A 16,902-nucleotide genomic window follows, 5' to 3' on the forward strand; every position below is an offset into this window, starting at 1 on the left:
TATCGGACGATATTTCCCTTGGCCCTATAGTCTTCAGAGGGATCCGAAATTTCTGTTCTCAGATTCCACAGAAATAAGGCTAGCAAAGAGATCCACGAAATACAGATGTAACTCTGTGAGATGAATTAACAGAACATTAAGCAGTTTCTCAGAAAACTTCTTTCCAGATTTCATCTGAGGATATTTCCTTTTTCACCATAGCCCTCTGTGGGCTTCCAAATATCACTTTGCCAATTCCACAAGAACTGTCTTAGCGAAAGGCTTCTTGAGGGGAAAGCTGTAACTCTGTGAGATGATTTCACCGAACACAAAGAAGTTTCTCAGAAAGTTTCTTTCTCTTTGTCATCGGAGGATATTTCCTTTGGCCCCATAGTCTTCAAAGGGATCCGAAATATCTGTTCTCAGATTCCACAGAAATAAGGCTAGCAAAGAGATCCACGAAATACAGATGTAACTCTGTGAGTGGAAGTCACACATCACAGAGCAGTTTCTCAGAAAGCTTCTTTCCAGATTTCATCTGAGGATATTTCCTTTTTCACCATAGCCCTCTATGGTCTTCCAAATATCACTTTGCCAATTCCACAATTACTGTCTTAGGGAAAGGCTTCTTGAGGGGAAAGCTGTAACTCTGTGAGATGATTTCACAGAACACAAAGAAGTTTCTCAGAAAGCTTCTTTCTCTTTGTTATCGGACGAAATTTCCCTTGGCCCTATAGTCTTAAAAGGGATCCGAAATATCTGTTCTCAGATTCCACAGAAATAAGGCTAGCAAAGAGATCCACGAAATACAGATGTAACTCTGTGAGTGGAAGTCACACATCACAGAGCAGTTTCTCAGAAAGCTTCTTTCCAGATTTCATCTGAGGATATGTCCTTTTTCACCATAGCCCTCTATGGGGTTCCAAATATCACTTTGCCAATTCCACAAGAACTGTCTTAGCGAAAGGCTTCTTGAGGGGAAAGCTGTAACTCTGTGAGATGATTTCACAGAACACAAAGAAGTTTCTCAGTAAGCTTCTTTCTCTTTGTTATCGGAGGATATTTCCTTTGGCCCTATAGTCTTCAAAGGGATCCGAAATATCTGTTCTCCGATTCCACAGAAATAAGGCTAGCAAAGAGATCCACGAAATACAGATGTAACTCTGTGAGATGAATTAACAGAACACTAAGCAGTTTCTCAGAAAGCTTCTTTGCAGATTTCATCTGAGGATATTTCCTTTTTCAACATAGCCCTCTATGGGCTTCCAAATATCACTTTGCCAATTCCACAAGAACTGTCTTAGCGAAAGGCTTCTTGAGGGGAAAGGTGTAACTCTGTGAGATGATTTCACAGAACACAAAGAAGTTTCTCAGAAAGCTTCTTTCTCTTTGTTATCGGAGGATATTTCCTTTGGCCCTATAGTCTTCAAAGGGATCCGAAATATCTGTTCTCAGATTCCACAGAAATAAGGCTAGCAAAGAGATCCACGAAATACAGATGTAACTCTGTAATATGAATTAACAGAGCAATAAGCAGTTTCTCAGAAAGCTTCTTTCCAGATTTCATCCGTGGATATTTCCATTTTCACCATATCCCTCTATGGGCTTCCGAATATCACTTTGCCAATTTCACAAGAACTGTCTTAGCGAAAGGCTTCTTGAGGAGAAAGCTGTAACTCTGTGAGATGATTTCACAGAACACAAAGGACTTTCTCAGAAAGCTTCTTTCTCTTTGTTATCAGAGGATATTTCCTTTGGCCCTATAGTCTTCAAAGGGATCCGAAATATCTGTTCTGAGATTCCACAGAAATAAGGCTAGAAAAGAGATCCACGAAATACAGATGTAACTCTGTGAGATGAATTAACAGAACAAAAAGCAGTTTCTCAGAAATCTTCTTTCCAGATTTCATCTGAGGATATTTCCTTTTTCACCATAGCCCTCTATGGGCTTCCAAATATCACTTTGCCAATTCCACAAGAACTGTCTTAGCGAAATTCTTCTTGAGGGAAAAGCTGTAACTCTGTGAGACGCTTTCACAGAACACAAAGAAGTTTGTCAGAAAGCTTCTTTCTCTTTGTTATCGGAGGATATTTCCTTTGGCCCTATAGTCTTCAAAGGGATCCGATATATCTGTTCTCAGATTCCACAGAAATAAGGCTAGCAAAGAGATCCACGAAATACACATGTAACTCTGTGAGTGGAAGTCACACATCACAGAGCAGTTTCCAGGAAGCTTCTTTCCAGTTTTCATCTCAGGATATTTCCTTTTTCACCATAGCCCTGTATGGGCTTCCAAATATCACTTTGCCAATTCCACAGGAACTGTCTTAGCGAAAGGCTTCTTGAGGGAAAAGCTGTAACTCTTGAGATGATTTCACAGAACACAAAGAAGTTTCTCAGAAAGCTTCTTTCTCTTTGTTATCGGAGGATATTTCCTATGGCACTATAGTCTTCAAAGGGATCCGAAATATCTGTTCTCAGATTCCTCAGAAATAAGGCTAGCAAAGAGATCCACGAAATACAGATGTAACTCTGTGAGTTGTATTAACAGAACACTAAGCAGTTTCTCAGAAAGCTTCTTTCCAGATTTCATCTGAGGATATTTCCTTTTTCACCATAGCCCTCTATGGGCTTCCAAATATCACTTTGCCAATTCCACAAGAACTGTCTTAGCGAAAGGCTTCTTGAGGGGAAAGCTGTAACTCTATGAGATGATTTCACCGAACACAAAGAAGTTTCTCGGAAAGCTTCTTTCTCTTTGTTATCGGAGGATATTTCCTTTGGCCCTATAGTCTTCAAAGGGATCCGAAATATCTGTTCTCAGATTCCACAGAAATAAGGCTAGCAAAGAGATCCACGAAATACAGATGTAACTCTGTGAGATGAATTAACAGAAAAATAAGCACTTTCTCAGAAATATTCTTTCCAGATTTCATCTGAGGATATTTCCTTTTTCACCATAGCCCTCTATGGGCTTCCAAATATCACTTTGCGAATTCCACAAGAACTGTCTTAGCGAAAGGCTTCTTGAGGGGAAAGCTGTAACTCTGTGAGATGATTTCACAGAACACAAAGAAGTTTCTCAGAAAGCTTCTTTCTCTTTGTTATCGGAGGATATTTCCTTTGGCCCTATAGTCTTCAAAGAGATCCGAAATATCTGTTCTCAGATTCCACAGAAATAAGGCTAGCAAAGAGATCCACGAAATACAGATGTAACTCTGTAATATGAAATAACAGAACACTAAGCAGTATCTCAGAAAGCTTCTTTCCAGATTTCATCTGACGATATTTCCTTTTTCACCATAGCCCTCTATGGGCTTCAGAGTATCACTTTGCCAATTCCACAAGAACTGTCTTAGCGAAAGGCTTCTCGAGGGGAAAGCTGTAACTCTGTGAGATGATTTCACAGAACACAGAGAAGTTTCTCAGAAAGCTTCTTTCTCTTTGTTATCGGAGGATATTTCCTTAGGCCCTATAGTCTTCAAAGGGATCCGAAATATCTGTTCTCATATTCCACAGAAATAAGGCTAGCAAAGAGATCCACGAAATACAGATGTAACTCTGTGAGTGGAAGTCACACAACACAGAGCAGTTTCTCAGAAAGATTCTTTCCAGTTTTCATCTAAGGATATTTCCTTTTTCACCATAGCCCTCTATGGGCTTCCAAATATCACTTTGCCAATTCCACAAGAACTGTCTTAGCGAAAGGCTTCTTGAGGGGAAAGCTATAACTCTGTGAGATGATTTCACAGAACACAAAGAAGTTTCTCAGAAAGCTTCTTTCTCTTTGTTATCAGAGGATATTTCCTTTGGCCCTATAGTCTTCAAAGAGATTCGAAATATCTGTTCTCAGATTCCACAGAAATAAGGCTAGCAAAGAGATCCACGAAATACAGATGTAACTCTGTAATATGAATTAAGAGAACACTAAGCAGTTTCTCAGAACGCTTCTTTCCAGATTTCATCTGAGGATATTTCCTTTTTCACCATAGCCCTCTATGGGCTTCCGAGAATCACTTTGCAAATTCCACAAGAACTGTCTTAGCGAAAGGCTTCTTGAGGGGAAAGCTGTAAGTCTGTGAGATGATTTCACAGAACACAAAGAAGTTTCTCAGAAAGCTTCTTTCTCTTTGTTATCGGAGGATATTTCCTTTGCCTCTATAGTCTTCAAAGGGATCCGAAATATCTGTTCTCAGATTCCACAGAAATAAGGCTAGCAAAGAGATCCACAAAATACAGATGTAACTCTGTGAGTGGAAGTCACACATCACAGAGCAGTTTCTCAGAAAGCTTCTTTCCAGATATCATCTGAGGATATTTCCTTTTTCACCATAGCCCTCCATGGGCTTCCAAATATCACTCTGCCAATTCCTTAAGAACGGTCTAATCGAAAGGCTTCTTGAGGGGAAAGCTGTAATTCTGTGAGATGATTTCACAGAACACGAAGAAGTTTCTTAGTAAGCTTCTTTCTCTTTGTTATCGGAGGATATTTCCTTTGGCCCTATAGTCTTCAAAGGGATCCGAAATATCTGTTCTCAGATTCCACAGAAGTAAGGCTAGCAAAGAGATCCACGAAATACAGATGTAACTCTGTGAGTGGAAGTCAGACATCACAGAGCAGTTTCTCAGAAAGCTTCTTTCCAGATTTCATCTGAGGATATCTCCTTTTTCACCATAGCCCTCTATGGGCTTCCAAATATCACTTTGCCAATTCCACAAGAACTGTTTTAGCGAATGGCTTCTTGAGGGGAAAGCTGTAACTCTGTGAGATGATTTCCCAGATCACAAAGAAGTTTCTCAGAAAGCTTCTTTCTATTTGTTATCGGAGGATATTTCCTTTGGCCTTATAGTCTTCAAAGGGATCCGAAATATCTGTTCTCAGATTCCACAGAAATAAGGCTAGCAAAGAGATTCACGAAATACAGATGTAACTCCGTGAGATGAATTAACAGAACACTAAGCAGTTTCTCAGAAAGCTTCTTTCCAGATTTCATCTGAGGATATTTCCTTTTTCACCATAGCCCTCTATGGGCTTCCAAATATCACTTTGCCAATTCCACAAGAACTGTCTTAGCGAAAGGCTTCGTGAGGGGAAAGCTGTTACTCTGTGAGATGATTTCACAGAACACAAAGAAGTTTCTCAGTAAGCTTCTTTCTCTTTGTTATCGGAGGATATTTCCTTTGGCCCTGTAGTCTTCAAAGGGATCCGAAATATCTGTTCTCAGATTCCACAGAAATAAGGCTAGCAAAGAGATGCAGGAAATACAAATGTAACTCTGTGAGATGAATTAACAGAACACTAAGCAGTTTCTCAGAAAGCTTATTTCCAGATTTCATCTGAGGATATTTCCTTTTTCAACATAGCCCTCTATGGGCTTCCAAATATCACTTTGCCAATTCCACAAGAACTGTCTTAGCGAAAGGCTTCTTGAGGGGAAAGCTGTAACTCTGTGAGATGATTTTACAGAACACAAAGAAGTTTCTCAGAAAGCTTCTTTCTCTTTGTTATCGGAGGATATTTCCTTTGGCCCTATAGTCTTCAAAGGGATCCGAAAAATCTGTTCTCAGATTCCAAAGAAATAAGGCTAGCAAAGAGATCCACGAAATACAGATGTAACTCTGTGAGATGAATTAACAGAACACTAAGCAGTTTCTCAGAAAGCTTCTTTCCAGATTTCATCTGAGGATATTCCCTTTTTCACCATAGCACTCCTTGGGCTTCCAAATATCACTTTGCCATTTCCACAAGAACTGTCTTAGCTAAAGGCTTCTTGAGGGGAAAGCTGTAACTCTGTGAGATGATTTCACAGAACACAAAGAAGTTTCTCAGAAAGCTTCTTTCTCTTTGTTATCGGAGGATATTTCCTTTGGCCCTATAGTCTTCAAAGGGATCCGAAATATCTGTTCTCAGATTCCACAGAAATAAGCCTAGCAAAGAGATCCACGAAATACAGATGTAACTCTGTGAGATGAATTAACAGAACAATAAGCAGTTTCTCAGAAATCTGCTTTCCAGATTTCATCTGAGGATATTTCCTTTTTCACCATAGCCCTCTATGGGCTTCCAAATATCACTTTGCCAATTCCACAAGAACTGTCTTAGCGAAAGACTTCTTGAGGGGAAATCTATAACTCTGTGAGATGATTTCACAGAACACAAAGAAGTTTCTCAGAAAGCTTCTTTCTCTTTGTTATCGGAGGATATTTCCTTTGGCCCTATAGTCTTCAAAGAGATTCGAAATATCTGTTCTCAGATTCCACAGAAATAAGGCTAGCAAAGAGATCCACGAAATACAGATGTAACTCTGTAATATGAATTAAGAGAACACTAAGCAGTTTCCCAGAAAGCTTCTTTCCAGATTTCATCTGAGGATATTTCCTTTTTCACCATAGCCCTCTATGGGCTTCCGAGTATCACTTTGCAAATTCCACAAGAACTGTCTTAGCGAAAGGCTTCTTGAGGGGAAAGCTGTAAGTCTGTGAGATGATTTCACAGAACACAAAGAAGTTTCTCAGAAAGCTTCTTTCTCTTTGTTATCGGAGGATATTTCCTTTGGCTCTATAGTCTTCAAAGGGATCCGAAATATCTGTTCTCAGATTCCACAGAAATAAGGCTAGCAAAGAGATCCACGAAATACAGATGTAACTCTGTGAGTGGAAGTCACACATCACAGAGCAGTTTCTCAGAAAGCTTCTTTCCAAATATCATCTGAGGATATTTCCTTTTTCACCATAGCCCTCCATGGGCTTCCAAATATCACTTTGCCAATTCCTTAAGACCTGTCTAATCGAAAGGCTTCTTGAGGCGAAAGCTGTAATTCTGTGAGATGATTTCACAGAACACAAAGAAGTTTCTCAGTAAGCTTCTTTCTCTTTGTTATCGGAGGATATTTCCTTTGGCCCTATAGTCTTCAAAGGGATCCGAAATATCTGTTCTCAGATTCCACAGAAGTAAGGCTAGCAAAGAGATGCACAAAATACAGATGTAACTCTGTGAGATGAATTAACACAACACTAAGCAGTTTCTCAGAAAGCTTCTTTCCAGATTTCATCTGAGGATATTTCCTCTTTCACCATAGCCCTGTATGGGCTTCCGAGTATCACTTTGCCAATTCCACAAGAACTGTCTTAGCGAAAGGCTTCTTGAGTGGAAAGCTGTCACTCTGTGAGATGATTTCACAGAACACAAAGAAGTTTCTCAGAAAGCTTCTTTCTCTTTGTTATCGGAGGATATTTCCTTTGGCCCTATAGTCTTCACAGGGATCAGAAATATCTGTTCTCAGATTCCACAGAAATAAGGCTAGCAAAGAGATCCACGAAATACAGATGTAACTCTGTGAGATGAATTAACAGAACACTAAGCAGTTTCTCAGAAAGCTTCTTTCCAGATTTCATCTGAGGATATTTCCTTTTTCACCATAGCCCTCTATGGGCTTCCGAGTATCACTTTGCCAATTCCACAAGAACTGTCTTACCGAAAGGCTTCTTAAGGGGAAAGCTGTAACTCTGTGAGATGATTTCACAGAACACAAAGAAGTTTCTCAGAAAGCTTCTTTCTCTTTGTTATCGGAGGATATTTCCTTTGGCCCTATAGTCTTCAAAGGGATCCGAAATATCTGTTCTCAGATTCCACAGAAATAAGGCTGGCAAAGAGATCCACGAAATACAGATGTAACTCTGTGAGATGAATTAACAGAACACTAAGCAGTTTCTCAGAAAGCTTCCTTCCAGATTTCATCTGAGGATATTTCCCTTTTCACCATAGCCCTCTATGGGCTTACAAATATCACTTTGCCAATTCCACAAGAACTGTCTTAGCGAAAGGCTTCTTGAGGGGAAAGCTGTAACTCTGTGAGATGATTTCACAGAACACAAAGAAGTTTCTCAGAAAGCTTCTTTCTCTTTGTTATCGGAGGATATTTCCTTTGGCCCTATAGTCTTCAAAGGGATCCGAAATATCTGTTCTCAGATTCCAAAGAAATAAGCCTAGCAAAGAGATCCACGAAATACAGATGTAACTCTGTGAGATGAATTAACAGAACAATAAGCAGTTTCTCAGAAATCTGCTTTCCAGATTTCATCTGAGGATATTTCCTTTTTCACCATAGCCCTCTATGGGCTTCCGAGTATCACTTTGCAAATTCCAAAAGAACTGTCTTAGCGAAAGGCTTCTTGAGGGGAAAGCTGTAAGTCTGTGAGATGATTTCACAGAACACAAAGAAGTTTCTCAGAAAGCTTCTTTCTCTTTGTTATCGGAGGATATTTCCTTTGGCTCTATAGTCTTCAAAGGGATCCGAAATATCTGTTCTCAGATTCCACAGAAATAAGGCTAGCAAAGAGATCCACGAAATACAGATGTAACTCTGTGAGTGGAAGTCACACATCACAGAGCAGTTTCTCAGAAAGCTTCTTTCCAAATATCATCTGAGGATATTTCCTTTTTCACCATAGCCCTCCATGGGCTTCCAAATATCACTTTGCCAATTCCTTAAGACCTGTCTAATCGAAAGGCTTCTTGAGGCGAAAGCTGTAATTCTGTGAGATGATTTCACAGAACACAAAGAAGTTTCTCAGTAAGCTTCTTTCTCTTTGTTATCGGAGGATATTTCCTTTGGCCCTATAGTCTTCAAAGGGATCCGAAATATCTGTTCTCAGATTCCACAGAAGTAAGGCTAGCAAAGAGATGCACAAAATACAGATGTAACTCTGTGAGATGAATTAACAGAACACTAAGCAGTTTCTCAGAAAGCTTCTTTCCAGATTTCATCTGAGGATATTTCCTCTTTCACCATAGCCCTGTATGGGCTTCCGAGTATCACTTTGCCAATTCCACAAGAACTGTCTTAGCGAAAGGCTTCTTGAGTGGAAAGCTGTCACTCTGTGAGATGATTTCACAGAACACAAAGAAGTTTCTCAGAAAGCTTCTTTCTCTTTGTTATCGGAGGATATTTCCTTTGGCCCTATAGTCTTCACAGGGATCAGAAATATCTGTTCTCAGATTCCACAGAAATAAGGCTAGCAAAGAGATCCACGAAATACAGATGTAACTCTGTGAGATGAATTAACAGAACACTAAGCAGTTTCTCAGAAAGCTTCTTTCCAGATTTCATCTGAGGATATTTCCTTTTTCACCATAGCCCTCTATGGGCTTCCGAGTATCACTTTGCCAATTCCACAAGAACTGTCTTACCGAAAGGCTTCTTAAGGGGAAAGCTGTAACTCTGTGAGATGATTTCACAGAACACAAAGAAGTTTCTCAGAAAGCTTCTTTCTCTTTGTTATCGGAGGATATTTCCTTTGGCCCTATAGTCTTCAAAGGGATCCGAAATATCTGTTCTCAGATTCCACAGAAATAAGGCTGGCAAAGAGATCCACGAAATACAGATGTAACTCTGTGAGATGAATTAACAGAACACTAAGCAGTATCTCAGAAAGCTTCTTTCCAGATTTCATCTGACGATATTTCCTTTTTCACCATAGCCCTCTATGGGCTTCAGAGTATCACTTTGCCAATTCCACAAGAACTGTCTTAGCGAAAGGCTTCTCGAGGGGAAAGCTGTAATTCTGTGTGATGATTTCACAGAACACAGAGAAGTTTCTCAGAAAGCTTCTTTCTCTTTGTTATCGGAGGATATTTCCTTAGGCCCTATAGTCTTCAAAGGGATCCGAAATATCTGTTCTCATATTCCACAGAAATAAGGCTAGCAAAGAGATCCACGAAATACAGATGTAACTCTGTGAGTGGAAGTCACACAACACAGAGCAGTTTCTCAGAAAGCTTCTTTCCAGTTTTCATCTAAGGATATTTCCTTTTTCACCATAGCCCTCTATGGGCTTCCAAATATCACTTTGCCAATTCCACAAGAACTGTCTTAGGGAAAGGCTTCTTGAGGGGAAAGCTATAACTCTGTGAGATGATTTCACAGAACACAAAGAAGTTTCTCAGAAAGCTTCTTTCTCTTTGTTATCAGAGGATATTTCCTTTGGCCCTATAGTCTTCAAAGAGATTCGAAATATCTGTTGTCAGATTCCACAGAAATAAGGCTAGCAAAGAGATCCACGAAATACAGATGTAACTCTGTAATATGAATTAAGAGAACACTAAGCAGTTTCTCAGAACGCTTCTTTCCAGATTTCATCTGAGGATATTTCCTTTTTCACCATAGCCCTCTATGGGCTTCCGAGTATCACTTTGCAAATTCCACAAGAACTGTCTTAGCGAAAGGCTTCTTGAGGGGAAAGCTGTAAGTCTGTGAGATGATTTCACAGAACACAAAGAAGTTTCTCAGAAAGCTTCTTTCTCTTTGTTATCGGAGGATATTTCCTTTGGCTCTATAGTCTTCAAAGGGATCCGAAATATCTGTTCTCAGATTCCACAGAAATAAGGCTAGCAAAGAGATCCACAAAATACAGATGTAACTCTGTGAGTGGAAGTCACACATCACAGAGCAGTTTCTCAGAAAGCTTCTTTCCAGATATCATCTGAGGATATTTCCTTTTTCACCATAGCCCTCCATGGGCTTCCAAATATCACTCTGCCAATTCCTTAAGAACGGTCTAATCGAAAGGCTTCTTGAGGGGAAAGCTGTAATTCTGTGAGATGATTTCACAGAACACAAAGAAGTTCCTCAGTAAGCTTCTTTCTCTTTGTTATCGGAGGATATTTCCTTTGGCCCTATAGTCTTCAAAGGGATCCGAAATATCTGTTCTCAGATTCCACAGAAGTAAGGCTAGCAAAGAGATGCACAAAATACAGATGTAACTCTGTGAGATGAATTAACAGAACACTAAGCAGTTTCTCAGAAAGCTTCTTTCCAGATTTCATCTGAGGATATTTCCTTTTTCACCATAGCCCTCTATGGGCTTCCGAGTATCACTTTGCCAATTCCACAAGAACTGTCTTACCGAAAGGCTTCTTAAGGGGAAAGCTGTAACTCTGTGAGATGATTTCACAGAACACAAAGAAGTTTCTCACAAAGCTTCTTTCTCTTTGTTATCGGAGGATATTTCCTTTGGCCCTATAGTCTTCAAAGGGATCCGAAATATCTGTTCTCAGATTCCACAGAAATAAGGCTGGCAAAGAGATCCACGAAATACAGATGTAACTCTGTGAGATGAATTAACAGAACACTAAGCAGTTTCTCAGAAAGCTTCCTTCCAGATTTCATCTGAGGATATTTCCCTTTTCACCATAGCCCTCTATGGGCTTACAAATATCACTTTGCCAATTCCACAAGAACTGTCTTAGCGAAAGGCTTCTTGAGGGGAAAGCTGTAACTCTGTGAGATGATTTCACAGAACACAAAGAAGTTTCTCAGAAAGCTTCTTTCTCTTTGTTATCGGAGGATATTTCCTTTGGCCCTATAGTCTTCAAAGGGATCCGAAATATCTGTTCTCAGATTCCACAGAAATAAGCCTAGCAAAGAGATCCACGAAATACAGATGTAACTCTGTGAGATGAATTAACAGAACAATAAGCAGTTTCTCAGAAATCTGCTTTCCAGATTTCATCTGAGGATATTTCCCTTTTCACCATAGCCCTCTATGGGCTTCCAAATATCACTTTGCCAATTCCACAAGAACTGTCTTAGCGAAAGGCTTCTTTAGGGGAAAGCTATAACTCTGTGAGATGATTTCACAGAACACAAAGAAGTTTCTCAGAAAGCTTCTTTCTCTTTGTTATCGGAGGATATTTCCTTTGGCCCTATAGTCTTCAAAGAGATTCGAAATATCTGTTCTCAGATTCCACAGAAATAAGGCTAGCAAAGAGATCCACGAAATACAGATGTAACTCTGTAATATGAATTAAGAGAACACTAAGCAGTTTCTCAGAAAGCTTCTTTCCATATTTCATCTGAGGATATTTCCTTTTTCACCATAGCCCTCTATGGGCTTCCGAGTATCACTTTGCAAATTCCACAAGAACTGTCTTAGCGAAAGGCTTCTTGAGGGGAAAGCTGTAAGTCTGTGAGATGATTTCACAGAACACAAAGAAGTTTCTCAGAAAGCTTCTTTCTCTTTGTTATCGGAGGATATTTCCTTTGGCCCTATAGTCTTCAAAGGGATCCGAAATATCTGTTCTCAGATTCCACAGAAATAAGGCTAGCAAAGAGATCCACAAAATACAGATGTAACTCTGTGAGTGGAAGTCACACTTCACAGAGCAGTTTCTCAGAAAGCTTCTTTCCAGATATCATCTGAGGATATTTCCTTTTTCACCATAGCCCTCCATGGGCTTCCAAATATCAGTTTGCCAATTCCTTAAGAACGGTCTAATCGAAAGGCTTCTTGAGGGGAAAGCTGTAATTCTGTGAGATGATTTCACAGAACACAAAGAAGTTTCTCAGTAAGCTTCTTTCTCTTTGTTATCGGAGGATATTTCCTTTGGCCCTATAGACTTCAAAGGGATCCGAAATATCTGTTCTCAGATTCCACAGAAGTAAGGCTAGCAAAGAGATGCACAAAATACAGATGTAACTCTGTGAGATGAATTAACAGAACACTAAGCAGTTTCTCAGAAAGCTTCTTTCCAGATTTCAACGGAGGATATTTCCTTTTTCACCATAGCCCTCTATGGGCTTCCAAATATCACTTTGCCAATTCCACAAGAACTGTCTTAGCGAAAGGCTTCTTGAGAGGAAAGCTGTATCTCTGTGAGATGATTTCACAGAACACAAAGAAGTTTCTCAGAAAGCTTCTTTCTCTTTGTTATGGGAGGATATTTCCTTTGGCCCTATAGTCTTCAAAGGGATCCGAAATATCTGTTCTCAGATTCCAAAGAAATAAGGCTAGCAAAAAGATCCACGAAATACAGATGTAACTCTGTGAGATGAATTAACAGAACACTAAGCAGTTTCTCAGAAAGCTTCTTTTCAGATTTCATCTGAGGATATTTCCTTTTTCACCATAGCCCTCTATGGGCTTCCAAATATCACTTTGCCAATTCCACAAGAACTGTCTTAGCGAAAGGCTTCTTGAGGTGAAAGCTGTAACTCTGTGAGATGATTTCACCGAACACAAAGACGTTTCTCAGAAAGCTTCTTTCTCTTTGTTATCGGAGGATATTTCCTTTGGCCCTATAGTCTTCAAAGGGATCCGAAATATCTGTTCTCAGATTCCACAGAATAAGGCTAGCAAAGAGATCCACGAAATACAGATGTAACTCTGTGAGTGGAAGTCAGACATCACAGAGCAGTTTCTCAGAAAGCTTCTTTCCAGATTTCATCTGAGGATATCTCCTTTTTCACCATAGCCCTCTATGGGCTTCCAAATATCACTTTGACAATTCCACAAGAACTGTTTTAGCGAAAGGCTTCTTGAGGGGAAAGCTGTAACTCTGTGAGATGATTTCCCAGATCACAAAGAAGTTTCTCAGAAAGCTTCTTTCTATTTGTTATCGGAGGATATTTCCTTTGGCCTTATAGTCTTCAAAGGGATCCGAAATATCTGTTCTCAGATTCCACAGAAATAAGGCTAGCAAAGAGATTCACGAAATACAGATGTAACTCTGTGAGATGAATTAACAGAACACTAAGCAGTTTCTCAGAAAGCTTCTTTCCAGATTTCATCTGAGGATATTTCCTTTTTCACCATAGCCCTCTATGGGCTTCCAAATATCACTTTGCCAATTCCACAAGAACTGTCTTAGCGAAAGGCTCCGTGAGGGGAAAGCTGTTATTCTGTGAGATGATTTCACAGAACACAAAGAAGTTTCTCAGTAAGCTTCTTTCTCTTTGTTATCGGAGGATATTTCCTTTGGCCCTGTAGTCTTCAAAGGGATCCGAAATATCTGTTCTCAGATTCCACAGAAATAAGGCTAGCAAAGAGATGCAGGAAATACAAATGTAACTCTGTGAGATGAATTAACAGAACACTAAGCAGTTTCTCAGAAAGCTTATTTCCAGATTTCATCTGAGGATATTTCCTTTTTCAACATAGCCCTCTATGGGCTTCCAAATATCACTTTGCCAATTCCACAAGAACTGTCTTAGCGAAAGGCTTCTTGAGGGGAAAGCTGTAACTCTGTGAGATGATTTCACAGAACACAAAGAAGTTTCTCAGAAAGCTTCTTTCTCTTTGTTATCGGAGGATATTTCCTTTGGCCCTATAGTCTTCAAAGGGATCCGAAAAATCTGTTCTCAGATTCCAAAGAAATAAGGCTAGCAAAGAGATCCACGAAATACAGATGTAACTCTGTGAGATGAATTAACAGAACACTAAGCAGTTTCTCAGAAAGCTTCTTTCCAGATTTCATCTGAGGATATTCCCTTTTTCACCATAGCACTCCTTGGGCTTCCAAATATCACTTTGCCATTTCCACAAGAACTGTCTTAGCTAAAGGCTTCTTGAGGGGAAAGCTGTAACTCTGTGAGATGATTTCACAGAACACAAAGAAGTTTCTCAGAAAGCTTCTTTCTCTTTGTTATCGGAGGATATTTCCTTTGGCCCTATAGTCTTCAAAGGGATCCGAAATATCTGTTCTCAGATTCCACAGAAATAAGCCTAGCAAAGAGATCCACGAAATACAGATGTAACTCTGTGAGATGAATTAACAGAACAATAAGCAGTTTCTCAGAAATCTGCTTTCCAGATTTCATCTGAGGATATTTCCTTTTTCACCATAGCCCTCTATGGGCTTCCAAATATCACTTTGCCAATTCCACAAGAACTGTCTTAGCGAAAGACTTCTTGAGGGGAAATCTATAACTCTGTGAGATGATTTCACAGAACACAAAGAAGTTTCTCAGAAAGCTTCTTTCTCTTTGTTATCGGAGGATATTTCCTTTGGCCCTATAGTCTTCAAAGAGATTCGAAATATCTGTTCTCAGATTCCACAGAAATAAGGCTAGGAAAGAGATTCACGAAATACAGATGTAACTCTGTGAGATGAATTAATAGAACACTAAGCAGTTTCTCAGAAAGCTTCTTTACAGATTTCATCAGAGGATATTTCATTTTTCAACAGAGCCCTCTATGGGCTTCCAAATATCACTTTGCCAATTCCACAAGAACTGTCTTAGCGAAAGGCTTCTTGAGGGGAAAGGTGTAACTCTGTGAGATGATTTCACAGAACACAAAGAAGTTTCTCAGAAAGCTTCTTTCTCTTTGTTATCGGACGATATTTCCCTTGGCCCTATAGTCTTCAGAGGGATCCGAAATTTCTGTTCTCAGATTCCACAGAAATAAGGCTAGCAAAGAGATCCACGAAATACAGATGTAACTCTGTGAGATGAATTAACAGAACATTAAGCAGTTTCTCAGAAAACTTCTTTCCAGATTTCATCTGAGGATATTTCCTTTTTCACCATAGCCCTCTATGGGCTTCCAAATATCACTTTGCCAATTCCACAAGAACTGTCTTAGCGAAAGGCTTCTTGAGGTGAAAGCTGTAACTCTGTGAGATGATTTCACCGAACACAAAGACGTTTCTCAGAAAGCTTCTTTCTCTTTGTTATCGGAGGATATTTCCTTTGGCCCTATAGTCTTCAAAGGGATCCGAAATATCTGTTCTCAGATTCCACAGAATAAGGCTAGCAAAGAGATCCACGAAATACAGATGTAACTCTGTGAGTGGAAGTCAGACATCACAGAGCAGTTTCTCAGAAAGCTTCTTTCCAGATTTCATCTGAGGATATCTCCTTTTTCACCATAGCCCTCTATGGGCTTCCAAATATCACTTTGACAATTCCACAAGAACTGTTTTAGCGAAAGGCTTCTTGAGGGGAAAGCTGTAACTCTGTGAGATGATTTCCCAGATCACAAAGAAGTTTCTCAGAAAGCTTCTTTCTATTTGTTATCGGAGGATATTTCCTTTGGCCTTATAGTCTTCAAAGGGATCCGAAATATCTGTTCTCAGATTCCACAGAAATAAGGCTAGCAAAGAGATTCACGAAATACAGATGTAACTCTGTGAGATGAATTAACAGAACACTAAGCAGTTTCTCAGAAAGCTTCTTTCCAGATTTCATCTGAGGATATTTCCTTTTTCACCATAGCCCTCTATGGGCTTCCAAATATCACTTTGCCAATTCCACAAGAACTGTCTTAGCGAAAGGCTCCGTGAGGGGAAAGCTGTTATTCTGTGAGATGATTTCACAGAACACAAAGAAGTTTCTCAGTAAGCTTCTTTCTCTTTGTTATCGGAGGATATTTCCTTTGGCCCTGTAGTCTTCAAAGGGATCCGAAATATCTGTTCTCAGATTCCACAGAAATAAGGCTAGCAAAGAGATGCAGGAAATACAAATGTAACTCTGTGAGATGAATTAACAGAACACTAAGCAGTTTCTCAGAAAGCTTATTTCCAGATTTCATCTGAGGATATTTCCTTTTTCAACATAGCCCTCTATGGGCTTCCAAATATCACTTTGCCAATTCCACAAGAACTGTCTTAGCGAAAGGCTTCTTGAGGGGAAAGCTGTAACTCTGTGAGATGATTTCACAGAACACAAAGAAGTTTCTCAGAAAGCTTCTTTCTCTTTGTTATCGGAGGATATTTCCTTTGGCCCTATAGTCTTCAAAGGGATCCGAAAAATCTGTTCTCAGATTCCAAAGAAATAAGGCTAGCAAAGAGATCCACGAAATACAGATGTAACTCTGTGAGATGAATTAACAGAACACTAAGCAGTTTCTCAGAAAGCTTCTTTCCAGATTTCATCTGAGGATATTCCCTTTTTCACCATAGCACTCCTTGGGCTTCCAAATATCACTTTGCCATTTCCACAAGAACTGTCTTAGCTAAAGGCTTCTTGAGGGGAAAGCTGTAACTCTGTGAGATGATTTCACAGAACACAAAGAAGTTTCTCAGAAAGCTTCTTTCTCTTTGTTATCGGAGGATATTTCCTTTGGCCCTATAGTCTTCAAAGGGATCCGAAATATCTGTTCTCAGATTCCACAGAAATAAGCCTAGCAAAGAGATCCACGAA

The sequence above is a fragment of the Macaca fascicularis genome, chromosome X (assembly GCF_037993035.2).
Source record: "Macaca fascicularis isolate 582-1 chromosome X, T2T-MFA8v1.1".
NCBI lineage: Eukaryota > Metazoa > Chordata > Mammalia > Primates > Cercopithecidae > Macaca > Macaca fascicularis.